The sequence below is a fragment of the Pinus tabuliformis genome, chromosome 7 (assembly GCF_031772625.1).
Source record: "Pinus tabuliformis cultivar Carrire ecotype Pingquan chromosome 7, CPIR1, whole genome shotgun sequence".
NCBI lineage: Eukaryota > Viridiplantae > Streptophyta > Pinopsida > Pinales > Pinaceae > Pinus > Pinus tabuliformis.
Genome location: NC_142293.1, coordinates 147,810,462 through 147,838,179, shown reverse-complemented (window position 1 = coordinate 147,838,179; position 27,718 = coordinate 147,810,462). Strand labels below are relative to the sequence as shown.

Here is a 27,718-nt window from a genome sequence, read left to right as displayed (position 1 = left end):
AAGAAATGTTATTTAAGAAGAAACAACTATATATATTTATAAGTATATATAATAATAATGTAAGTATATAAAAAATTATTTAAGAATATATATTTATATATATATACATAAAAGATAGATCTATCTTAATTACGAATTTAGTAAGTGTTGAGAGGGATCAAATTTTTTAAAGTGCAAAACTTGTAAATAGTTTTTATTCTTAGAGATTTGATCAAATTTCTTAGAGTGCAAAACATGTAAATCCTCTATACTCTTAGAGATTTGATCATGTGTGTATTTTTAAATTTTACTTTTGAATGCATAAATGGATCCAATGACTTCAAAATCTAATTGGGCACTTGGATTATGTAGACTACACAATTTAAATTACAATTCTACATATGTTTACTACACCTTAGACAAAATTGACTAAAAAATATACCTAAAAAGTGGTCAAAATGTAGAAGAATAAGACTTATAAATGTTTTAACCATAAATATTTTTTTATTATTAACTATGGATACATATATATGAAATTGATAGCCCCGAGGGTTAGCTTGATTGCTCAAGTCTTCATAGTTAAAACACCTTTGCTATTGAGAGGTCAAGGGTTCAACTCTAGGGTCAGGCTCCCCTTCCTTTGGGTGAATATTTGTATCAATTGGCCAACCTTAATGTCCACCCTTCCTTTGGGTGAATATTTGTATCAATTGGCCGACCTTAATGTCCATGAAGCACACAGAAAAAAATATATATGAAGTTGATATTGAAATAAATTAGTTAACATGGATATTCAAATAGTTTATATAAGTTTTACATTAAATATTTTTAAGAAGTATAATAACTATCCATCTTTATCACACACAAAGGTCAAAATATAAAGTGTTTTTTTTCATTATATTATTTTTCTCTAAAGTTGTATAAAATTAAGTTACTTTAAATGGACATTGACATATTTTTTTTATTGTAAAGAGTGGAGGGCAAATATTTTTACCACATTTGAGTTATTATATCAATAACAAATAGATAATTAAATATTGTCACATCTCCATCATACAAGATTATAATATTTTTAATAAAGCTATCTAAACATGTATATTAGTTTTTTTTTAATTATAGTTGACATTGTTTTTATTTATAAAATATTTTATTTTTACTTTAAAAACATGGACAAAATCACAGTTGGCATTTAAGATACATTCATCTTAAATTGAAAAATATACTTATCTACATAATAATAATATAAATATAAATATAAAATAAAATAAAAATAAATAAATTTAAAAAACATATACATATTTCATCAAATAACAATGGGAAAGGAAGAAATTACCCATCAAATAACCATGCAAATGGAAGAAATGTAACAACACTAAGGTCATGTACTCCATATATGGGTACAGTTATGAAATGTTTGTTGGAGGATTGGTTTGCTACATAAGCATCTAGTGACACAACAAGAACAAATCATTATGTTTACACTTCGATACGTTTGAATATAATCTGCATGCCATGCTGAGGCTGTATTGTAACCATGGCGATGGGAGCATGCTTGTATGCCGATGAAAGAGTGAATGAGAATCTCTGTAAAATCATAGCTAATGCAGTCTTGGCCTCCAACAAGCCAAAATTTTGGCCAATACATGTTCTTGGACCCATACCAAATGGTAAAAAGGCATTTGGGTGAGTGGCTGCCTTTGAAGGACCATCTGCAAATCTTTCGGGCTTAAACATGTTTGCATCTGGCCCCCAGAACTTCTCACTGTGATGCAGTCCCAAATATGAGAAACTCAAGAGTGTGCCTTTTGGGAGTGAGAACGGGCCGAGCTTCATCTCCTTGTTTGCTTCTCTTGTTATTGAATGCGCAAGTGGATACACTACTACATAATGGGGGGTTTTAAGACAATATTTGAGACATTTTTTGGGTATATTGTCTTAACTTGAGACAAAAAAAAAAACTTGTGTATTGTCTTAAATATTGTCTTTAAGCGGGTGTCTCAAAAATTATTGTCTTAAAGATTATTGTCTTAAAAATTATTGTCTTAAAAAATTCTCTATAAAGACAATATATAACACAAGAATTATTGTCTCTCTTGAGACAATTTTATTTTTGTCTCTCTAGAGACAATATAAAACAATGAATCTAGAAATATCTCACCATTGAAATAAATCGATATAAAAAGCATTTAATTAAAAATAAACTACAAAATAGTCGATTAATTCATGTTAATGCACAGTGGAATCAAACCACCAACCTCCTGCTTGTAAGGCAGGCGCTCTTCCATTGAGCTAACACACTTTAAAGAATTATGTGAAGAGTTATGGCAATCCTGAAAACTACATTTATAGCCATTGATTCCTCATTCATATTAATGTGTCCCTTCTTGAGCTCTCGGTTCCTAATATTATGGCCTTTTCCCCCTCGGAAGCTCCATATAGGGGGATTGCAAGGATTTTTTAGTGCGTGGAATAAGGATGGGACTAAGGAATGAATGGGAATGAAATGAACGGGAATAGAATGTGTGCTACAGAATGGAATGAGAATGGCATGTGTGCTGCAGAATAGAGGGAATTGACGGGAAATGTGTGCTACAGACTAGGTTAGGGGCCCAGCTACCTTTAAGTCAATTCTTTGAAAGGGTGTTGGTCCAGCTCATGAACTGCTTCACCGTTCACGTCATCTTGCGCATCACGGCATATTAACGTGAGGCATGATTGGTCACATCTAAAACCTATTCCTGAGCATAAAAGAGTCAATTCTTTTCAGATAGAAGAGGTAAATAAATGAACACGGACTAAGGAAGGAGGATCATATCTAGTGAAATAAGGAGGATACTCTAAGGAAGGATAGTTACCGAAGGAAGGGTTGTACCAGGAAAGCTGTTGTACCAGGAAATATGACTTGCCTTATGACTTGCTATATCAAATGGCAGGAAGGCGCAGCCGCACCTCCATTCTATGAGTTGATACACTTTAGGGGCCTTAATGGATAGTGCCTATAGGAGATGCCTATAGGAGATGCCTATAGGAGGTGCCTTGAGTATGTGCCTATCACATCCTCTAGCTGGTACGTTCATCCGTCTCTCCCTTCTGCGACCTCGTCCTGATATACACTTTTTAGTTCATGGCAACTACTTTATAGGGGGGGAACGAGCCTCTAAACAAGAAGTGACCGGATAAAAAAAATTGTATATTAGTTAGCTGGAGTATGGCTGTAACACCTATAGCTGTACCAGTACTAGTACCTATAGCTCTCCTTGTACCAGTAACTAAGTGTATGTTTGGTTGATTGGGTGAGGTAGGTAGGGATAATATCTATTGGTAGTAGGTCTAGTGAGATGGATAGGGGGGTATGGGGTTAACTAGCTTGGATGTATGGCTTGTATGGTTCGTTGAAATCAGTTCAGGTAGGGAGGTAAGGTGGCTTGGGTTAGGTCATTACTAGCTTGACTTGACCAACTGTACAGTCCATATGAGTATGCTTTGGTCTATTTGGTTGGCTAAAGGTTCCACGCGCTGGTGTTTCACGAGGTAACCAGCGCAATAGCAGCACGAGTGACGTGTCCCAGTGATAATCCCGTAACTACTTGCTTGGTCAGATGGGATCGCTTACTTGCTGTAAGGAGTGGCTGTACGGGCTGGATGGGATGGATGGACTAGCTGGGGTGGATGGGGGATGGTACGGCTGGTCTGGCTGGGATGGCTGGCTGGCTGGATTGCTTTATTGGCTGGATGACTTACACAAAATTCTCACCATAAGGTACATGATAGAGAAATCAACAGTATGATATGAAGCATGGAGAAGCAAATCCATGGCTAATATGAGCTCAATATCAGAGTAACTTTTAAGACAAGGAGTAGGATTATAACTGCGCAAAAAAACAACAAGAGTATGTAAAATGATTTATTAAAAACATAACTGTAAGACTTAGCATACAAGTAGGTCCCGAGAAAGGTGCATGGGTTTTTGGTTTTTGGGTGTTGCAAGCCCATGCTTCCTTAAAAACAGATGCTTGATGTGATGCTGCAAGAAATTTAGCAGCCACGCATACAAGCAATAGCAAAATTTTATTATAATTCTACCGAGACAATGGAGATGCTGACAAAGAGAGGCCAGATCTTTAAATGTCAAGGAGCATTGCTACTTGATACTCACCGAGTAGGTCTCACCCAAAATGTCATCTCTTCAGTATGTAGTGAGGAGGGGCTTGTAAGGTCCCTTAAAACAACGGAGCTACCAAAAATAAATGCTACAATTTCTTTTATTTGCAAACAACGAGGACATTTGCTACTCATCCAACAAGCCATCCCAAATGTCAGATCTTTTCAGTATCAATAGTGAGCAGGCTTGTAAGGTCCCTCAACAGGCACATTGATATACTCTTCCTGATCAGGAGAAAGCTTTGTTATCTTGGCACCCAACTTGGGCAAGTGTAGAGTAACCACCTTCTCATCTAGATGCTTAGGCAACACATAAACCTTCTTCTCATACTTCCCTGATTTCTTCTCATTCCAGAGCTCTAACTGAGCAATGACCTGCAGCAAAAGGTAGATATTATGCACCATTTATGGAACATACACCTATGTAGCAATGGATCATACACAACAATATAATCAAGGGATTGGTATGCCTGAGAAATCTAGTATGTACAAGCAATGGTTGCAGGGCATTAGAAATATTTACCTAGTTTGTAAAGGAGCAAGACATGAAAAAACTTGGGTGACCAATTGCACAACCCAAGTTCATGAGACGTCCCTCTGCAAGAACAATGATGCCACTATTGGTGTCAGGGAAAACTCACCTATCAGTTTGAGGCTTGATGGTAATCTTCTTAACACGAGGGAAAGTTTCAAGGCCTTGCATATCAATCTCGTTGTCAAAGTGACCGATGTTACAAACAATGGCATTGTTCTTCATTTTCCTCATGTGATCTACCATGATGATGTCCTTGTTGCTAGTGGTTGTCACAAAGATATCAGCAGTGCTAACTACATCCTCAAGGGTGAAAACAGGAAAGCCTTCCATAAGTGTTTGCAGGGAACAGATAGGATCAATCTCTGTAACAATGACCCTAGCTCCAGCGACTTTCAAGGTTGCAGCACAACCCTTGCCAACATCTCCAAACCCACAAACAACAACAACCTTACGAGCAATCATGACATATGTGGCTCTCATAAGACTGTATGGGAGAGAGTGCCTACATCCATGCAAGTTGTCAAATTGCAAAAGAAGAAAGAGAATCAGAATCAACACAAATTGAATCGCAAATAGAAAAATTTTGAAGAAAAAAAAATCTAAGAAATCTGGCCCTGGATCTATAATTTCACAATAATTCAAAACTTCAATACAAGTCCAATTAGCTTTCAAAACCTTAGCTAATATTGACCCATCATAGCTAGATAATTGAATATATGTAAAGGTCCTTGATTTCAAATATGAAGATGCTTGTACACTCACCATGAACTCACATTGATTTGGCACCCTAAAAATTGATTTTTTTTTTAATGTAGTGGAAACTAGTGAATCCTAAAATGTAATGCAATGCAAGCTAACTATACCAAAAGCATCATGATGTGATCTTAATGACACTGAAGAATCAAGGCAACTAACAAGAGAAGTGCAACTCATAACATCATGAATGAGACCAAAATGCCCCCAAGGCCATATCAGATCCAACATCAAGAAGCTGGTATCGCATGATTAATATTAGCATTAAGATTAAGATACTTCCTAATGCTCTAAACAGATATAAGATAATACTGTCAAAACTGATAAATAGCGGTCTGAAATTTACCATATTATACTATAAATTTGTATAACAGTTTGATGATGAGATCCTAACTGCTTTAAAACAAACACAAAACTCATTGTTAGAACCAAAAACACAACAACTAATCAAGATTCCACATCTCAAACACCCTGACAAGATCTAAACAACAACAAACCCACCAGAAAAGTGTGAGTTCAAAATAAATGAGAACAAATTTCAAATCCAAACCACAACACCTAGACAAGATCCTACTTCAAAGCACCCTGACCAGATCTCAAAAATCACGCATCTACCTAAAAACATCTATTAAAAAACAACAAGCGACAAAGAAATGAGGCAAGAATCCAAATCCAAATCACAACATATAAGAAAGATCCCATTTCAAAAACTCTAGACGAGATCTCAACATCCCCACCACGCCCACCTGAAAACATCTATTAAAAAACAACATAATGTTTATGAAAAAGCACAGAGAGCATGGCTATGACATTAATTGGTGAAATTGGACACTACTATGACATGCATGACCCACTCCACCATATGTTGCATGAGTTTTAATGTAACGGGGCTAGGTACAGGGAATGGGGATTTCTGGCAAATAGCAATGGATCATACGCAACAATATAATCAAGGGATTGGTATGCCTGAGCAATCTAGTATGTACAAGCAATGGTTGCAGGGCATTAGAAATATTTACCTGGTTTGTAAAGGAGCAAGACATGACAAAACTTGGGTGGCCAGTTGCACAACCCAAGTTCATCAGACATCCCTCTGCAAGAACAATGATGCCACTGTTGGTGTCAGGGAACACCCACCTATCAGTCTAAGGCTTGATGGTAATCTTCTTAACACCCGAGAAAGTTTCAAGGCCTGTCATTTGTAATTAAAGGGGTACTTGCAAGAGTTGGTGTCAAGATAGGAGGGTTTCTACTAATGGCCATACAAGAAAACAAGTCAAAACATTTTTAATCTATATTTGAAAAATAGAAAGCAATTCTGCCAGATATCAAAGAATATATAAAACCATAAATGTAGGCTTTGCAAACTTAGTTTTCATGTGAGAGATTATAGAAAATTCAAATGTAAAAAGAAAATGTCCAAATAACTATTCTAATTTGACATTCATAATGCAAAATTCAGAGTATCTTACAGCGCACTGAGGCACACCAAACCTCTCTGGTAGTGAAACGGCAACATGTTTGACCTACAAAATCAAGAGCATATAAATTCTATTAATGTCTAAAATGGAGCCCCAAAAAATCCTTGTTAATTGTAAGGGAGGTTATTCTTTAATGCAATTCATACATTGTACAAGTAGAAAGATAGCACAATACAGAAGCAATGAAGCAAAATGATGAAGCCTAACTAACAAGTGCATTATGATGTTATGGTAGGAGGAGGTTGCATGGAAAATTCACTCAACTAAAATCTTGGAACAAAGAAAGACATGAGCTGATTTGGATCTATAATCTCTAAATAAAATTCCAGCTAAACTAGATATGTCCACCACTTCCCATATAAGTTTAGCTTCCATCTTCATGCAACATCAATTTCAGTAACAACAGACATGACCTCTAGTAAGTGTGCTTCAGTTTATGTAGGTTGGGTTGTGGTCTAGCAGAAGCTTGATGTGAGTCTACCCCAACTAACCCAGGTTCAATTCTCAGTGTATACATGGTTGGGCATCAACAAAGTGACACATGCCAAGAATTTTGCACCCACTCAGGCCAAAATTTGCATAGTCCAGTAATAAAGCATCACAATAATATTATCAGTTCAGAACTTAGCTTTAGATACAAATAAATTCTTCTCAAAAATATTACCAGTTCACAAAGATGTAAATACAAATAAAACATCACAATATTAGCAAAGCTCTAAAGACAAATAAAACATCACAATATTAGAGGTTCACAAAACTCTAAATATTTGTTCCAGGCGTGCTCTTGTCATTCCATAATCGTCCCAAATTGTTTGTTCCCACCAATCACGTTCCCCCATTAATACCGTTAAATTCCCTAAGCTCTGCATGTCCATAGCTAACCTCCTCAACATTGGGCAATCCTTAATCTTACGGAAACGAAAGGTAGTGAATGACCCCACCATACTTTGTAAGTAGGACATGGATACCAAATCCACCCTCTCTAGCATTGGAAATCCATTTGGCCTTTCTGTGAGGTCCCTCACCTGTGGAATCACCAAGTTTTCTAAGCCCAGTAGGTTAAAATCTTGAAGCCTTGAAATATTGCATATGGTGGGAGGCAGGGATCTTATATAGCAGAAGGAAAGATCTAAAAATTGAAGCCGTGGAAGATTGCATATGGCTGGAGGGAAATCGCAAATGTGAGTACGACTCAATGAGAGAAACTCTAGACATGTGAGTTGACTAAGAGATGTTGGCACTGACACCATACTAGTGTTGGAGAGATCAAGAACCTGCAGATATGTGAGGCCGTGGAAAAAGCTTTGTGGAACATGACCAGATAATGGATTTTTGGACAAGTTTAAACTTACAACTTTTGAGCCACCGAAATCATTTGGCAGATCTTCAATTTGATTCTGGCGTAGAAATATTCTCTTGCAATCCCAACTTTGTGCATCTGTAAAGAATAACATGTGGCACTCTTATGTGCTTCAGTTTCCACACATTCTTTGGTTTTTTAACATTGCCAATGAGCTGCTTATCAACGAACAAACCACGATCTATAAGATGCCTTGAGTAGCTGTGCACGGTGACCATGTCCATTGAATAGGTAGCCTATCTTCTCTTGACAAGGCCTTCAACAATCCACATTCTCATCAAGATATCCACATCAATTTCTTCATCTTCTGAAAACATGGCACAGTAGAGAAAACAATTTTGCAAGCTTGAATTGGACAAATCGTCATAGCTCCATTTTAGTGGCAGATACAGATCTTTATGAACATGGGGATGAATATCTCGAAAAAAAGGATCCTCACTTTTTATCAGAGATACATAATTATTCCACTCATCTACAGTTGTTTTCCCAATCGTTGATTTAGCCAATACAGTTATGGCTAAGGGAAAACCTTCGCACTTGTCTGCAATATTTTGGGCACACTCCTTTAACTCCTCTGGAACATCGCTGCCTTTGAAAGCTACTCTCTCAAACAGTTCCTAACCTTCTTCCATAGACAAGGGCTCCAATTCCAGTGTCCTGTATGCCTCCATTAATGCCAAATCTCTGTTGCGTGTAGAGAATAAAACTATGCTACGACGACAACCTTCCCTGACACCTAACTCTTCCAGTAGATCTAGGGGAGTCCACACGTCATCTAATATCAAAAGAAATTTTCTATGAAAAGTGTTTGAGAGAATATCATCTTCTGGGTATTATGACTAGAAAAGCCCGAGAGGTCTAAATTGATTGTCTTAGCAATCTGACTGTGTAAGTCTGAAATTTGATAGGTTCGAGAGGCTGTGAGCCAAATCACATCTTCAATCCAACTTTGGAAAGGCTTCCAGAAATTGTAGACCTGTTTTAGCAACGCCGTCTTTCCAACGCCAGGTATTCCATATACACAAAACACATGAGTTTCCTCTTGCCTAGCTTCCTATAAATAAATAAGCAGATTAATCCTATGAAGAAAGTTTATAAATAAGCAGATTAATCTTATGAAGAAAGTTTATAATGGGTATATACCCCAAAAAAAATAATAATAATAAGCTTGCAAACAGTTTAATGGCTAAACTACACCGGCTCCTTGTGCACCACCTTCTACCTACTTTTCCTTTTCATAGTTTTAAGGTCCACTTTATGATTATTATTAACAGTCTTTGCTACTTCCCAGCTATTAGTTGGACAATTCCACACATTTTTTCTACTTGAGATTAGACTAGGAAACTCCCTCCCCTGTATGATACTGTGGAAATTTGCATAAACATTTTCTATTTAAGCCTTCTTGGGTTCCTTGCCAAGACTTCCCCTTGGCCTTCCTAGATGCCTTCCTGGTGTTGTTTTTGTGATTTCTGTGCCATTCTGTGTTGGGTTTATGGTTTTAGCTTCTCTATATTGGGTTTTCTATTCTCTATATTGGATTTATGTTATTAACTCTAATACTAGTCTTTTTCATGTTGAGGTGTGTTTTCGTTATACGTTTCTCCATTCCGTGTATTGGGTTTATGATTTTTTCCTCCCATACTTGCTTCCCAATTTTGGGCTTTAGCCAGAAGCAGACTCACTTGCATCCCTCTATTGGGTGTATAGTTTTAACTCTTTAATTTTTATTTTCTTTTTCCAAAAACTGATATTGGATGCACTTGTGATCTTGCAGAGCCATTGCAAAATCAAGAAGCCTTCTCTTAATCAAATAGCCTTCTCTCCTGCAAAATACCAAATAAGCAAGTAGAGCAAGTGCATCAGATCTAGATCCTACATCTAGTTCCCCACAATATTTTCTAAAGGAAAATGCATTTTGATGCTGTAGAGCTATTGCTAAATCGAAATAGCTATCTCCCTTCACATAAGCAGCTAGGGAAATTGCATCAGATCTAGATCCTACATTTAGCTTTGCACAATCCTTTCTCAGGGAAAATGCAATTGTGACGTTGCAAAGCTTTTGCTAAATCGAATTAGCCTCCTCCCCGCCACAAGCACAAGTAGGACCAGTGCATGAGATCTAAATCATACATCTAGATTTGCACAATCTTTCGTTAAGACGCTTAGATGTAATTCCATTCCTTTGGAGTGCAGGTCCCCAATGTTATAGCATCCTCCTTCACTCTACCATTAACATCACTAAGTGCTTTTGGTGTCATGCCTTGTGGGCCCTCTTTGGTTTGTGGTTGTTACCTATGTGATGCTCATAAGAATTGCAGGTCTTACTACTACAATGCAGTATCCCTATGTTGGGAGTCCATTCCACATTAATAACCTTCTCCTTCTTCCTATGATTACTTTCCACTACTACAAATGTGCAATATATGAAGTCACAATGTAGGTCTCTAATGAAGTTGGGATATAAAGTCACAACACACGCCTCCAAGGAAGTAAGGATGGATAGCTAATTTTATTGCAAACTATAGTCACTACACTACACTACACTAGCCATTATGATGGTAGGATTCCCAAATATGTGGATTTTGAATATGTTTCCATACATGTTCATTAATTCAACACCGAAGAAATATTTTCATTATATCTCAAACGCACAGTAGCATGAATAAATAAATTGAAAAACAAAAAAGCTAATATGGGTGCAACAATGCAGAACTACGGAGAACTAAATTTGATACCTTGAAATTATTTTTTGAAGGAAGGGACCACCATCGAAGGTCTTGAGTGGAGAAATATTTTCGAGAGTTTCTCCAATGAATGGAAATCTCATGCTACCAATCAGTAGCTTTGATTTCTCTCCTAGATTTCCTTCACAAGTTTTATCTTTCAACACACTGCACATCATTACCTCTGAATTTCTTAAAAATGATAGATTTTGACAACTTCCCCACTGTTCTAGCAGCAGGATCTTCAGTAGTCCTCATTTTAACCAAGCTCCACACATTGTCTATCTAGTAGCAGCACCTGAAATGAATATTGCAGGTCAAATGTTACCTTATTCTATGTGGCCTAATTGCCATATTTTCAAGAAATAAAAATCCACTGGCCTTGAATGGCTTGCACATAAATGAAAACATAAAAAGACTTGGAAACAAATTTTCAATCTGGAAATTACAAAAGAAAATAGGCACAAACCATTCATTACTAAGAATGGGCATTGTGCCCTGCTCCAGATCCACATTTTGGGGAGAACCTTTAGACATGAAGCCCAAATACCCAAGAAGACCCTGTCTATAAGGAAAAAAGCCCTGTCTATAAGGAAAAAAAGGATTTTTTCTTCAACTCCTCATATTGTGCCCTATTGGCAGTATAATGGAGCTCATGAAGTGAAATTGGCATCTTCCTAACAGAATTGGTAAAAATTCCCCTAGATTGAGGATTCACAGTACAATTCTTCGATCCTCCTACCTCTTGAAATTGATTTAACATTGCAATTGTTTAAATCCTTCTAGTGCTTTGTCCCTGAATTTGAACTTTTCTTAGTGGGTTTCAATTGCTTATATTTCTCAACACTCCCACGCTTCTCGGATTGCTTCGCAAGGGCAATAGATAGACACCAGAGCCTATCCTTTCCTTGGGCCATCCCTCACTGGCACTCCGCAAACTATTCCTAACCCCTTGGTTCAACACTGCACTTCTAGGCCCTATTTCAGAAACCCTAGCACATGTGATTTTACCAACTTTGACCCTTAATCTTCTTTGCTCTAGAAGGAGACATCTTTTTTTCAAGCTCTACTTGAGATTCACCTTAACTTCCTCCTAGATTCGACCTTCAAGTATGACTGTGATACTTCGGCTCTTTCTACAGTTTTGACAACATAGATTCTTCGCACGTGTGGAGGATTTCAGCCCTAAAACAAACCCAAACAACTTCGCTTTTCCTTCCTTATTCTCATTGGCTATGAGGCTATCTTCCTTGACCTTTTCACACTTCTTCCTTGCTTCAGACCTTCACCGAAAATCTATCTCAAATGAGGCTGAGCTGCCCTATTTATAGTAGTTTTCTCATGTAAATAAGCCAACTTGATTTGGAGACTAGGCCGACATGCGTTTTGGAGATCATCTTGAGGCCGACTTCTTGGAGGAGCTTGAGCTTGGTCTTAGAGGGCTTTTTTACTTTTTCATTGACTCATATACAAATGTAACATGCCCAAGAAGGGTCATTCATACATGACATTGACTCAATTTGACTTTTATGACTTCATGACAAAACCTATAGGCTCACAATGGGAACCTTAACTAAAATAAAATTTCTTGATCATGAAACCCATGATTCAGGCATTACAAAAATAATTTTATTTTCTTCTTTACATCAATTACATAAAATCACAATTACACATGTCATTATGAAAACTGAACCTAGTTACACTTTTCAACAACCCTGAGACTCAAGCTCTCTATTTACAATATTTTGCTAGACATGTAGATTAAAAAAAATGAAAAAATCTACACAGAGAGAATAATGAACAAGGAATTCCTGATTACCCTACATATATAACATGGAAGTCTAAATAGCTATGAATTGCCAGAGTCAAAACTCTCTTACGCTAAAAGCCAATTGTGGTAGGAACATATTATGTTTGAGTAAAAAAACAGTTTGACCACCAATTCTTCTTTCAAATATCGGTTTCAAAAACATTCAAACAATGATTTAAAATATGTATTTGCTAACTTCATCGTTTAGGGTTTACCACTCACTTTGAATCTAACACACAATAGGGAAGGTCTTCTCTATATCCTTCGTTTATGATATTGTTGCACACTTTTTGTTGAGAACATGCCTTGGTATTAAACATAAAATGTGTACAATGAACAGAGATAAGAACAAGGAGCAGAAGTATGTACAAATATCAAAGAGCAAAAAAAAATCAAAACCTGTACCTCAAAGCTTCTAAAACTGAAGGATTTTTATTCCACATTCATAACTAATCAGAAAAAAATATCTTGTCATTCATCAAACAGAGAGTGCCATACAAAATAAGATGTAAATAAATTCATGTAATTTGTTGATCACTTGTATGGGTTCAATTCAAAAGAAAAAAAAATCAACTTCAAACAATGATGTCCCAATTTTTTTAATATCATATGGTGGCCAACATTTGCAATGCCCACATTTTCCACCTTCCATTTACATATATTGGACTGCATTGGTCAATCATCTACTTACCTACATAAGCAACTAGCATTCATAACAATGAATGGAGTCAGATTTCGAAGTCCTAGAATCATTATTTGAAGGTTGAAAACCTCAGGAGTTTTTCTCTTAGGTAATTACAATATTGCGCTAGACATGTAGATTAAAAAATATTAAAAAATCTACACAGAGAGAATAATGAACAAGGAATTCCCGATTAGCCTACATATATAACATGGAGGTCTAAATAGGTATGAATTGCCAGAGTCAAAACTCTCTTATGCTAAAAGCCAGTTGCGGTAGGAACATATTATAAAAAACAGTTTGACCACCAACAATTCTTCTTTCAAATATCGGTTTTGAAAACATTCAAACAGTGATTTAAAAGATGTATTTGCTAACTTCATTGTTTAGGGTTTATCACTCACTTTGAATCTGACACACAATAGGGAAGGTTTTCTCTATATCCCTCGTTTATGATATTGTTGCACACTTTTTATTGAGAACGTGCCTTGGTATTAAACATAAAATGTGTATAATGAACAAAGATAAGAACAAGGAGTAGAAGTATGTACAAATATCAAAGAGCAAAAAAAAAATCAAAACCTCTTCCTCAAAGCTTCTAAAACTGAAGGATTTTTATTCCACATTCATAACTAATCAGAAAAAATATCTTGTCATTCATCAAACAGAGAGTGCCATACAAAATAAGATGTAAATAAATTCATGTAATTTGTTGGTCACATGTATGGGTTTGATTCAAAAGAAAAGAAAAAAATCAACTTCAAATAATGATGTCCCAATTTTTTTTTATATCATATGGTAGCCAACATTTGCAATGCCCACATTTTCCACCTTCCATTTACATATATTGGACTGCATTGGTCAATCATCTACTTACCTACATAAGAAACTAGCATTCATAACAATGAATGGAGTCAGATTTTGAAGTCCTAGAATCATTATTTGAAGGTTGAAAAACTTGGGAGTTTTTCTCTTAGGTAATACAGTCTTGCTCTCTGAACTTTCTTGTGTTTCACAACCTTAATTTCTTTAAGGTTTGGCGAGTATCTGAAACAAACCAGACAAAAAAAAAAGACAAACCAGAAAAGAAAAAAAATAGACAACCATGAACTTCATCGTTTAGGGTTTACCACTCACTTTGAATCCGACACACAATAGGGAAGGTCTTCTCTATATCCTTCGTTTATGATATTGTTGCACACTTTTTGTTGAGAACATGCCTTGGTATTAAGCATAAAATGTGCACAATGAACAGAGATAAGAACAAGGAGCAGAAGAAGTATGTACAAATATCAAAGAGCAAAAAAAAATCAAAACCTCTTCCTCAAAGCTTCTAAAACTGAAGGATTTTTATTCCACATTCATAACTAATCAGAAAAAATATCTTGTCATTCATCAAACAGAGTGCCATACAAAATAAGATGTAAATAAATTCATGTAATTTGTTGGTCACATGTATGGGAGGAAAAAAAAATTCAACTTCAAACAAAGATGTCCCAAATTTTTTTATAACATATGGTGGCCAACATTTGCAATGCCCACATTTGCCACCTTCCGTTTACATATATTGGATTGTATTGGTCAATCATCTACTTACCTACATAAGCAACTAGCATTCATAAGAATGGATGGAGTTAGATTTCGAAGTCCTAGAATCATTATTTGAAGGTTGAAATCCTCGGGACTTTTTCTCTTAAGTAATACAGTCTTGCTCTCCGAACTTTCTTGTGTTTCACAACCTTAATTTCTTTAAGGTTTGGCGAGTATCTAAAAAAAACTAGACAACATAATAAACAAACCAGAAAAAAACAGACAACCATGACCTTAAGAATAAGCCAGTTGAAAACAAACACAATCAATTTCCTACATCTAGGTCTCAAGTTGAAAATCACTACCACATTAAAGATACCACTAGGTACTATAGAAAATAAAGACACTTAACAAAAATTCAAGAATCAGAACTATTACTTGAATGAAAAAATAATTATAAACCATTCAATTAAAATAGTTGCATAATCAATTCAAACAGATAGCATCAAAGAAAGTATTTAGAAAACAAACGTATATTGATTAAGATTCAAATCATACCAATGTGAAAACTTTAACTTTGTTAGGGAAAAAATAATCCTGTTTGAAATTCTACATTTTCCCTCTTCTTCTATTTTATTATTTACTTTTCTTTCTACGTTTTGTAATTTATCTTCTTTCATTTTATTCTTCCACAAAATTGACAAAGGTAATGACATTCATGAGAATGGAATTCCTGATAACGAACATTTTGTTCTCTGTGATAAATTCAAACACTTTACTTTGTTGGACTATTTTGTGGAGCTAGATCCTACCCAAGACCATCATAAAGCCCTATGTAAAGGAAGTCTGGGAGCCTTACAATTGGCACAGTTCAGCCACCCATAACCTAACAAAGGGTTATTCCTTGTTCTCTTTTAAAGAGAAAACCCACTGTGCTCAGGGCCCTTGGTTATGCTGAAACAATGGTGATGTTGTATCCCTAGGAGGAAGATTTCTCTGCAAAACAAACCACTCAACTGTCCTTCCCTATTTAGGTTAATCTTTTTGGGCTTCCAAGTAATTTTGGGGGTTCCTGGTGCAAATTTCAGCTCCTATTAGGAGTTTCATCTGTGACAAACTAATTAGGCTTTTTAACCCTAGACCACAATGTCAAGTATGCATTAGGGCTAACCTAGGAAAGGACCTAAAGGAGATTGCCTACATCCAGGTTGGGGGCAAAGTTTGGAGTCAACATGTTCTCAAAATTTGAATGGCTATTGTTGTACAGATGGAACTTGACAGCGAGTGCGGCTCGTCCCAATCCACAGGAATCTTTCCACTACGGGAAAATCAACATTAATCGAACAATAATCCTCTCAAACTAAGCCCCCATCATCAATGGCAAACAATGTTATGCAGTGAATGGTGTTTCCTACATGCATTCCAAAACACCATTGCAGCTTGCAGATTACTACAACATAAGCAGAGTGTTTGTCGCTGGTGCATTCTTGATAGTCCCAACGTTACATTATCTGCTCACAAGGTGACGGTTGTGCTAAATGTGGAATTTCACACTTTCGTTGAGAATCCGAGAAGAAAATACAAAGGGTTGTGACCAAATTCCACTGGAAATCGCTACCATTAGAGGGTAATTCGGATGTATTGAGGGGCTTATGTGTTGAGGAGCTGCATACAAGACTACAAAGTGTAGTCAAGGTATGAGAAGGAGAACAAGTAGGAAAACTTGAGGATTTTCCTGCTATAAATAGGGCTAAGCTTTTGCAAACCCTAGTCAAGGCCTTAATACCTAAATCCTGCAAATTTGGTATCAAAGTGGCAACATCCTTCAACAAAGTACATTTATTCACAAACCCTAGATTTGAAATACATTCCTGTGGTTGGTCAAGGTTCCCTAACTAGGTTTTTAAGGGATTTGGAGGCCAACTGGATATCTTGGTCCTACAATTGATCCATACATTTAGAAAGATTTAAGTATTTGATGTGTTTGAAGAGCAAAAAATGAGAGAAAGGAGTGCACGGGACCTGAGCTTTTGGTATTTTTGCGTGAGCACTTCGATCCAGACTCTGCACCCCATGGATGCTGAGAGTAAATCCTGCGGCCCCGCTAGTAGTGTCATGGTGAGGAGGGACAACAGTTCTGTGGCTCCTAGCAATCTCCACACCGCTCTCCATTTTTCCCCTTTAGTTATGGGCTCCCTTGTAGAATCAATTGAACTAGTCGAAAGAATAGGAAATCGAACCGGGTATGGGAAACTAAGAACAACCCGATTTTTTTTTTTTTATATTTATTACTATTTCATTTAATATTAAGATAATAAGCACAAAACTATTATAGGAAAATACATTTAGGCGACTTGAAAAAGAGTTTGAAACAAAATAATTTTTTATCGTGTATAATATATAAAAGGTTAGATATATATAAAGGGTGTTAAAGTTAAAATTAGTTTTTTTTTTTTTTTTTTTAAGAATTCGAATTTTTGAGGTTGTATTATTTATATCCATTATTATTATAGTAAAGGTTAATGCATATTTAATATTAAGATTTATATGCAAGGATTGAAATGTTCTTAGGAGGATATATTAAGTTTGGAGTGACATAAGATTAAGCAAAAATAAAAGAAATATAGACAATATCACATAGTAGTGTGAGCATCATGTTGGGATGAAGATATTTTTGACAAAACGTATTGTGTTTATTTGGGATCATCTTCATTAATAGCTCCTCTAGGGGTCTTATTAATATTTTTATCTATGGAATGGTATGTTTATATTTTTATCACAAGACAAACTAGATAAAGTGATGAGTGACATTGATTTTCATCATCTATAATTAATTAATATATCACAAAGAAGGCCCTTTGCATGTCCACCCACTTCTCTAATGATTTTGCATAGAAAAACATAAAATATTTACGATTGGTTGTCATAATATATCTAATGGATCTAATATACATGTAAATATGCAAGCCGTTTTTAAAGACATAACTATATGGAAGAGCCCATTTACCTTCAAGCCTAAGATATTTATTGAAGAAAATGTTGATATGGAGGGCCATGACTATGAAGTACTTCCATTTGGTACAAGATATAATATCTACACTAGTGAAAAACTGGGTGTTAATTTAATTTAGTCTATGTTGGGATACATGCTTCACCATATCATAGGAGAAACTACTAAGAAAATTAGGGTATAAGGGAGTGATCTCACACGAAGTCCAAGGTTTGTTAATTTCATGGTCTCTACTTTGGATGCCATTTCCATTCCCCAATTGCATACTTATATTAATAAATGGCAACCACTAAACTAATGTGACAGTGTATTTGGAATTTCCTTGCAAAAAAATAACTGCCTTTGTAGGACCATCTGCAAATCTTTCGGGCTTAAACATGTTTGCATCTGGCCCCAGAACTTCTCACTGTGATGCAGTCCCAAATATGAGAAACTCAAGAGTGCGCCTTTTGGGAGTGAGAATGGGCCGAGCTTCATCTCCTTGTTTGCTTCTCTTGTTATCGAATGCGCAGGTGGATATAGCCGTAGAGATTCATTTATAACCATAGTCATCTGCCAGCCAGAAAAACCAGACAACCGTCACTAGGCTAGCTTAAATCAGAAATAATCATTCCTGAACCCAGAATGGATTCATGTACTTGATACCGTTGTACTACCTAGTGACGCTTAAATGAGAAATAATACCTACAGAGTCGATCAGTTTATCGTGTACTTGATACCGTTGTACTACCTAGTGACGCTTAGTTGGTAGGGTTGAAATCAAAGTTACCAAGCTCGCTTGGAAAATGATTCCAGAACCCGGAAGGGTGAGATTTGACTTTGAATTTGGTAAAATACAATATTCTAATTAAATTTTGTTTGAAATTTGGTAGAAATTTCTAAGAATTAAAGTTTAAGTTCTCTAATTTACAAAGTTTCAAATTAATGGTCAAGGTTAAAAAGTTGAGTCCATTTATTTATTAAAATACATTTTATTTTAGTAAATCAGGACACTTTTATCCATTGATGTTGGGAAAAGTTTTAGCTTTCAAATGAAAACTGGCTATATATTATATAGATCTATACCAGAAAAGTTATAGCTTTTAAATCACAGCTGGCTATATAGTATAAAGATCTAAACCAGAAGGACAATTTCAGGAAAGATGTAGATACTTTTGAGCTAGGGAACAAAGCAGACATGCTTCCTCTCCTTGGTTATGCAGGGAGCTAACACTCGTGTGGCTACGCTTTGGTTCCATGATATATCATTGTTGATTCACATATATTAAATGATGACTCTTACGAACAAAAATGATTGCTGAAGTTTTGTTGATTGATGTTGGGACTCTGGACACCACATATCTCCACAATGGTATGATATTGTCCACTTTGGGCCTAAGCCCTCATGGGTTTGTTTTTGGGCTTTACCCCAAAAGGCCTCATTCCAATGGAGATATTTGTTCATCCTTATATACCCATGATCCTTCCCACTTCTACCACTTCTAATCAATGTGGGACTTTGTTCGTATACCCAACAATCCTCCCCTCGAACAAAGGACCATCGAGCCTCCCCTCAAACCATTCGCAGGATTCTCCCCTCTCTACCAACCAGGATTCTCCGCTCCAATGCGTTGGAAGCGCACGCCTTACATGGTAGCACCACCTGTCTCGAGAGCTTGCTCCATCCCAGGTCAACTCCTCTTCACCGTGTTGGAGAACAAGACACGTCCATGAAGAATCCGAAGCACACCGCCTGTTTAACCGAGCTCATCCACAGGCTTACGGGGGCTCACCATCTTTGTTCGGCATTCCGAGGATTCATCCACTTGGGTAACCTCGAACTTGGCTCTGATACCACTTGTTGGGACTCTGGACACCACATATCTCCACAATGGTATAATATTGTCCACTTTGGGCCTAAGCCCTCATGGGTTTGTTTTTGGGCTCTACCCCAAAAGGCCTCATTCCAATGGAGATATTTGTTCATCCTTATATACCCATGATCCTTCCCACTTCTACCACTTCTAATCAATGTGGGACTTTGTTCGTATACCCAACAATTTTGTTAGTTTGACAACGAACTTGGTTAAACAAACGTAGTTAAACAGTTTTTGTAACCAATTTAGATTTTAGTTATGTAACGGTAATGACATGAATATATCGAAAGTTCATGTAGATGAAAAGTCATTCTTGAATAAAACACATACACATTCAGTTTCTATTTCTTGGTCTTCTCTCATTTTGTTCTTGCTATTCTTTCTTTCTCTGCTATTATTTCAATAAGTGGTATCAGAGCCTGGACGAACTCCTGTGCGTGAAGAATGCTGCTGTGGACGGCGTGAAGAATTCTGCTGCAGTGAAGCTGTTGATTATTGCTGAGATTGCGGCTGTGCATTGAAGCTGTAGATTGCTGTTGTCTGCTGTGCGTGAGAGATCGCTGCTGTGTCTGCTGTGCATCGTTGTGAGGCTGCTGAATCCCTGAGGACGGCCAGAATTCCTGAGGACGGCTGGACAGCGTTGTGAGGTTTACGCTGAAGATAGAATTCCTGAGGACGGCTGGATAGCGTTGTGAGGTTTGAAGAATCCGGGTACTGTTTTTTTGGCAGAATTTAAAAAAAAAAAAAGGGTTTGCAGAATTTTATCCCTGAGGACGGCCCTGTGGACGGGTATTGTTTTTTTTTAGCAGAATTTTTTTTTTTTTTTTAAAAAGAGACGGGTTTGCAGAATTTTTTAAAGATAGCAGCAGAGCAGAATTTTTTTATAAAAAAAAATAGCAGTAGAGGTTGTTCAGTTTTTTTAAAGATAGTAGCAAAGGTTGTTGTTGTGATTTTCATAAAATTTTAAAGATAGCAGCAAAGGTTGTTCAGATTTTAAAGATAGCAGCAGAGATTGAAAAGGGTGTTGTTGTTTTTTTTTAAATATTGTAGAAGAACAAGTTTGCAAGGGATTTGCACGAATGTTATGAAACTAGAAAAACAAAAGGGTTTGCAAGAAATCAAAGGATTTGAAACTTGTCTTTCTGTTTGAATTGGGGAAGTTATTTTTTTTTTTAAAGCCTGAAATCCTAGGAAGGAGGGAAAATGGCCAAGATGTCGAATGCAAGATTCGAGGTGGAGAAATTCACCGGAAAGAGCAATTTTGCTCTTTGGAAACTGAAGGTTAAGGATCTGCTTGTGCAACAAGGGTTGCACAAGGCATTGGATGGGGTTACTAAGAAACCCACAACCATGACTACTTCAGACTGGGAGGACTTGGATGCCCGAGCTCTCAGTACCATCCGGTTATGTCTAGCGGATGAAGTTCTCTTCAACATCGTTGAAGAGACTACGGCGTCAGGTTTGTGGGAAAAACTTGAAAACCTTTGTATGACAAAATCATTAACCAACAGAGTTGGACACTTGAAGAAGGACTGTTGGAAACGGAAGGAATCCGAAAACCTGAAGAACGAAGCGAATCAGGCTGATTCAGGTATTGTAGACGAAGTTTTATCTACTGAAGAATTGTGTATGATAGATGAAACTTCACCTGAATGTAATGTCTCTCAGAGTTTTGATAGCTGGCTGTTAGACTCTAGTGCTTCGCATCATATGTGCCCACATAGAAATTGGTTTACTTCGTATGAAAATGTAAACGGTAGTTCTGTGTTTATGGGTAACAATATGTCATGTCAGACTGTTGGGATGGGAGATATCAGGATTAAGATGTATGATAACACAGTTAGAACATTAACTAGTGTTAGACATGTACCTGATTTGAAGAAAAATTTAATCTCTTTGGGAGTGTTGGATTCAGATGGTTATAAGTTTACAGGTCAGGATGGCGTCTTGAAAGTCTTCAAAGGTGCTCTTGTGGTTATGAAGGCAGAAAAGGTCGGGAATCTTTACAGGTTAAAAGGAAGTACTCAGGTCGGTGAAGTAGCGGTTGCGTCAGAAAAGGAAGAAGCAGGTACTCGTCTGTGGCATCAGCGTTTGGGTCATATGAGCGAGAAAGGTCTTCACATACTGATGAAACGTAAATCTCTTCCTGGTCTGAAATCCTTGAATTTAGATTTCTGTAAACATTGTGTGTACGGAAAACAGTGTAAACAGAGATTTAAAGTTGGTAATCATAATAGTAAAGATGTTTTAGACTACATTCATTCTGATCTGTGGGGGCCTTCCCCTGTTATGTCATATGGAGGTGCTTTGTATTTTGTAACGTTCATTGATGATTACTCTCGTAAAGTTTGGGTCTATCTGCTAAAAAGGAAAGCTGATGTATTCAATGTCTTTAAACAATTTAAAGTAATGGTAGAGAAAAGAACAGGCAAATCTATTAAATGTCTAAGAACTGACAATGGTGGTGAGTTCACTTCTGTTGAATTTGAACAATACTGTAAGGATGAGGGCATTGTTAGACACAAAACTGCTGTTTATACTCCTCAACAAAATGGTGTTGTTGAGCGTATGAATCGGACTCTTATGGAAAGAGCCAGAAGCATGATCAGCAATGCTAACTTGCAAAAGGAGTTGTGGGCAGAAGCAGTATCTACTGCTTGTTATTTGGTTAACAGATCACCTTCAGTAGCAATTGATTGTAAAATTCCTGAAGAAGTCTGGACAGGTCAGTCTTGTGACTATTCTCATTTGAGGATATTTGGCTGTGATGCTTATTCTCTTATTCCGAAAAATCAGCGTTCAAAATTAGATCCAAAGTCAAAATGTTATGTCTTTGTTGGGTATGACTATGCAGTGAAAGGATATAGGTTGTGGGATCCTACATTGCGGAAGATAGTCATTAGTAGAGATGTAACATTTGATGAATCCTCTTTGTTAAAATCAAATGTTGAAAGAATTGAACAGGAACAGGTATCGCCGAGTCAACGAGTTCAGTTGGAGGCTAGATCTTTCGGTGACAGTCGAAAGGAAGGAGAGACTTCTAGAGACAAAGGTGTTGAAGACACAAAGGAAGCCGTTGAAGCTTCTGAACCAGTGCAAGTTTCTGAACCAGTTCAGCAACCAGTCGCTCTGAGAAGGTCTACAAGGACGAGGAAAACTCCCAAAAGGTATGAAGATTCTGCTTCATCTTTTGCTTTGGTTACTGAAGATGGGGAACCGTCTTGTTATCAGGAAGCGATAGATGATACAGATAGCGAGAAATGGAAAAAGGCTATGGAAGAAGAAATGGACTCCTTAGCCAAGAACAATACCTGGGATCTTGTAGAGCTTCCTGAAGGGAGAAGTGTTGTTGGATGTAAATGGGTCTTCAAGCTGAAACGGAAAGTTGATGGTAGTATCGAGAGGTATAAGGCGAGACTGGTAGCAAAAGGGTATTCTCAGGTTGAAGGTATATACTTTCATGAGATTTTTTCTCCAGTTGTAAAACTTGTTTCTATACGTACTGTGTTGGCACTAACTGCGTTGCTTAATCTTGAGTTAGAACAATTAGATGTTAAAACAGCTTTTCTACATGGTGATTTGAACGAAGAGATATATATGGAACAACCAGAAGGTTTTGTACGAGGTCGCAGCAGAAGATTAGTTTGCAAGCTCAGGAAATCATTGTATGGTCTGAGGCAGTCTCCCAGACAATGGTACAAGAAGTTTGATTCCTTCATGGTGAGCCAGAACTTTATAAGAAGTGAGTATGATCATTGTGTGTACTTCAAAAGTTTTAATGGCATATTCATTATCTTAGCTTTGTATGTTGACGATATGCTTATTGCAAGCAAAAGCATGGAAGAGATCAACAGGTTAAAGGCTCAACTCTCTAGGGCGTTTGATATGAAGGATCTTGGAGCAGCAAAACATATCTTGGGCATGGAGATACACAGAGACAGGAAAAATGGTAAGCTTTGGTTATCACAGCAGAAGTATGTGGAGAAGGTACTTGAAAAGTTCTCTATAAATAATGTGAAACCTGTTAATGTTCCTTTAGCTTCCCATTTTAAGCTTTCTTCGGTTTTGAGTCCTAGAGCTGATGAAGAAAAGCAGTATATGTCTCACATACCATATGCAAACGCTGTAGGCAACTTAATGTATGCGATGGTATCTACAAGACCTGACATTTCACATGCAGTTGGAGTTGTCAGCAGGTTCATGGCAAATCCAGGCAAAGAACATTGGCAAGCGGTGAAATGGGTGCTTCGATATCTAAGAGGCACAAGTGATCATTGCATCGTCTTTAATGGTAGTGAAGGATCAGTCTGCGGATATGTAGATGCTGACTATGTAGGTGATTTGGACAAAAGAAGATCTACTACAGGTTACGTCTTTACTCTTGCAGGTGGAGCAATTAGTTGGATGTCAAAGCTTCAAGACACGGTTGCATTGTCCACTACCGACGCTGAATATATAGCTGCTTCAGATGCCAGTAAAGAAGCAATCTGGTTAAAGGGTTTGCTCGATGAAATCGGAAGAACGCAGGAGAAAGTGAGTGTACTTTGTGACAGTCAAAGTGCTATTCACTTGGCCACAAACCCTGCCTATCACAGCAGAACCAAGCACATTGATGTGAGATATCATTTTCTGAGACATGTGATCGATGGTGGAAAAGTAGCTCTTAAAAAGGTCCACACACGAGAAAATTGTGCAGACATATTCACAAAGCCAGTTACAGTAGAGAAGTTGCGGTGGTGTTTAGCTTCTCTTGGCTTGCAGGAAAGATGATGAATGGGAAAGTTGTTGTCAAGGTGGAGTTTGTTAGTTTGACAACGAACTTGGTTAAACAAACGTAGTTAAACAGTTTTTGTAACCAATTTAGATTTTAGTTATGTAACGGTAATGACATGAATATATCGAAAGTTCATGTAGATGAAAAGTCATTCTTGAATAAAACACATACACATTCAGTTTCTATTTCTTGGTCTTCTCTCATTTTGTTCTTGCTATTCTTTCTTTCTCTGCTATTATTTCAATAATTGACAAAACCAAAGAATATGGAATATGTAAAATGAAATGGAAAATTGTCCTTAACTGTTTTGATTTATTGAGATGGGCAAACAAGAACTTGCCTTGGTATCAGTGACTAATATGTTTCCTATCCTTAAATAGGTATCAATGATGTCCTTAACTTGGTATCAATGACTAGTATGTTTCCTATCCTTAAATAGGACAAAAATGAGAAATAAAAAGAATGATTCATTCAAAACTGAGAAAAGTGATGGAATACATACTGATTTCATACGGCTAAGCATGCTTGCATCTGGTACATCTGTGCCACAAATACCGTTAACTTCTTTTCTTAATATTTCCTGCCAATCCAGGTTTATTGCAAGCAAGAATACTGTCCACTTGCAAGCAAGAATACTGTCCAGGTTAACAGATTGGAAGATGTCTCATGGCCTGCAAAGAAAAATAGTTTGCATTCATCCATGATTTCATCCATACTTAACGTTAGATTTCTTTCTATGCCACCCAATTCATCATGATTCCAAGAAGGTCATTTCCATAGTCAACCTGACTGGTTGCTGTTGTTCTGGGCTCCAACCTTCTTTGAATTATAGAACTTAGGATTTCTTTAATCCTTCTATCAATCTGCCATGCATACCTGTTCTTTCTTGTAGGAATATATCTGAAAAAACCCACTGAATGTCAGTCCACAATCCTTAATTATAAGTACTAAGAAGCATTATACTTGTGCGAAATCTCTATGAACTATGTATACCACTTGGTGGAGCTTTATGCGAAAGTAAGAAATCTAAGGATTATGGCATTGACCCATAAAAGCGCAGCACCCAGAGAATGTTAAAAGAAGACATAAACAAAAGTACACATGGACTTGCAATCACATGCAAAACTATATAATTCAAATATAAATACACTGTAATTGCTGGCTTCCTGGGATGAAGATAAAACGTTCAGGTTCAAAAGCCATTTCTTTTAATTCTCTTTGCAATTCAAATACTTCTCTTCCTTCATTGAAACTACTACCGAACGCAGTATGGGATATGATGTCTGCTGTTAATGCCATAAATTCTTTATGAACATCAATTTCTTTGCCATGAGAGTCTGCCTGAGCCACCATCTCTTGCCAATTCTCGAGCATGGTTGAAGTGCAACCAGCCATTCTATTCACCATTGTTTGTCATTCATTTGAACTTAACTGAAGTTAGTAGCATACTCTATAAGGCTCCAACGCTCAGAGAGTCTAACAAATAGTCTTGATAATGTAAATGCTTGTTTGGCAGAGATGGGCAAATTCACAGGATACAAATGTAATTTGACAGGCTAGAGGAAAACACTTAAAAATAAGATATCAAATGGCCATGTAAAAAAATTGCTCCAATTGATTAAGTCTTTTCAGTTTTTGTGAATTTCAGACACTCCGTCTTTATTAAACACCGCGTTCTCATGGTGGTTTGCAAGGTCTGACCAACATACCTATGTTCAATAATCCTAGACATACAGGGTGATTTTATACTGCCAAAATCTTCAATTCATTATTCCAGAAGCTGTTATAGTTGATCATCTATTTGCAAATCTTATTATACTGCTACAGTGATTGCAGGACGTTTCAAGAGTCCAAACCTTAAGTTTATCAATATTGAAATCAGGGTTTACAATCCTCCTGTGATGAACCCACTTCAATCCATTTATGGTGACCAGTTCCTGACCGAGCAGAACCAGTATAAGAGACCTAGCCGGATTCCAACTGTCATAGTGCCCGGACTTGTTTGATAAAACTTCTTTCATTAGTTCTGGTTCTGCAATGTAGAGGATTGAACGGATTCCATACCAGTAGAAAAAGGTCTCTCCTGAACACAAACAAATTACCCAATCAGACATCGATTTCAAACTGTTTAGCAATCCCTGTGTCAACATTGACACTATTGCAAAACTCCAAACGACTAGCAGCAAGTATATGTTGTAGATTCTAGCAGGCCAATAACTACCAGAGCAACATATGAAAGTAAAAGAAGTCTCTAAAGAAAAGAGAATGAATAACAGAGATAACCATATATCTGACACCACTTATGGTAGTGTGGCATGACTCTAGGAAAAATGTCATGAGAAATATTCTGCATAGGCTGTGAATAAGCTTCCATGAGAAGCTCTGTCTCTTTTGGCTTGCTCCCGATCTGGTAAGGTAGACCTCTTATTCCTTGGCTCGTGTAGGCCTTGTGGAACACATCAGGCCTCCATATGAGATCTCTAAGGAGATTGACAACTATGATCCCAAACAAAACAACTAAAATAGCAGCCAATGCTTCAACACTGCTTATAATGTCAATATCCATTATCCAAACCTTACACAGCTACTCTGTACTCTAAAGTGCCACACTAATAACCCTTAGATTAAATGGTAGCCTCAACTTGCTAATTGCGAAAGACTTCTTATTTCAACTTAAGGTTGCCTAAGACTTCTTATTTCAACTTATGTTGCCCAAGACTTCCTATTTCAACTTAAGATGGGTGAGCCTCAATTGACTTTTTTTTTTTTTTAATGACAGTCTAGATTGATTCTCAAGAGAATATGCTCAACATATGCTTCATATGCTTATCAACCCCTAGAGAAGAGTTTGTTAGGTTTTTATTTTTATTTATTTTTATCTGAATACTTATCAACAGAGTTTGTTAGGTTGCATTGAGAGTGACTTTTTTTAATTTTTAGTGTGTTATAGAGTTTGTTAGATTGTTTGTTAAGTTTTTAAATTTTTAATACTTTTTTATTTTATCTTTTTAATTGATTTTCAAGGGAATATTCTTAGCATATGCTTCATCTGAATGCCTAGATT

The 27,718-nt window shown here is 36.8% G+C and overlaps 2 pseudogenes; both read right to left on the bottom strand.

The window, feature by feature from the left end:
• Positions 1-1,455: 1,455 nt before the first annotated feature.
• Positions 1,456-27,220, bottom strand: LOC149246276 (cytochrome P450 709B1-like; annotated as a pseudogene).
• Positions 4,312-17,186, bottom strand: LOC149246277 (adenosylhomocysteinase 2 pseudogene; annotated as a pseudogene).
• Positions 27,221-27,718: the final 498 nt, after the last annotated feature.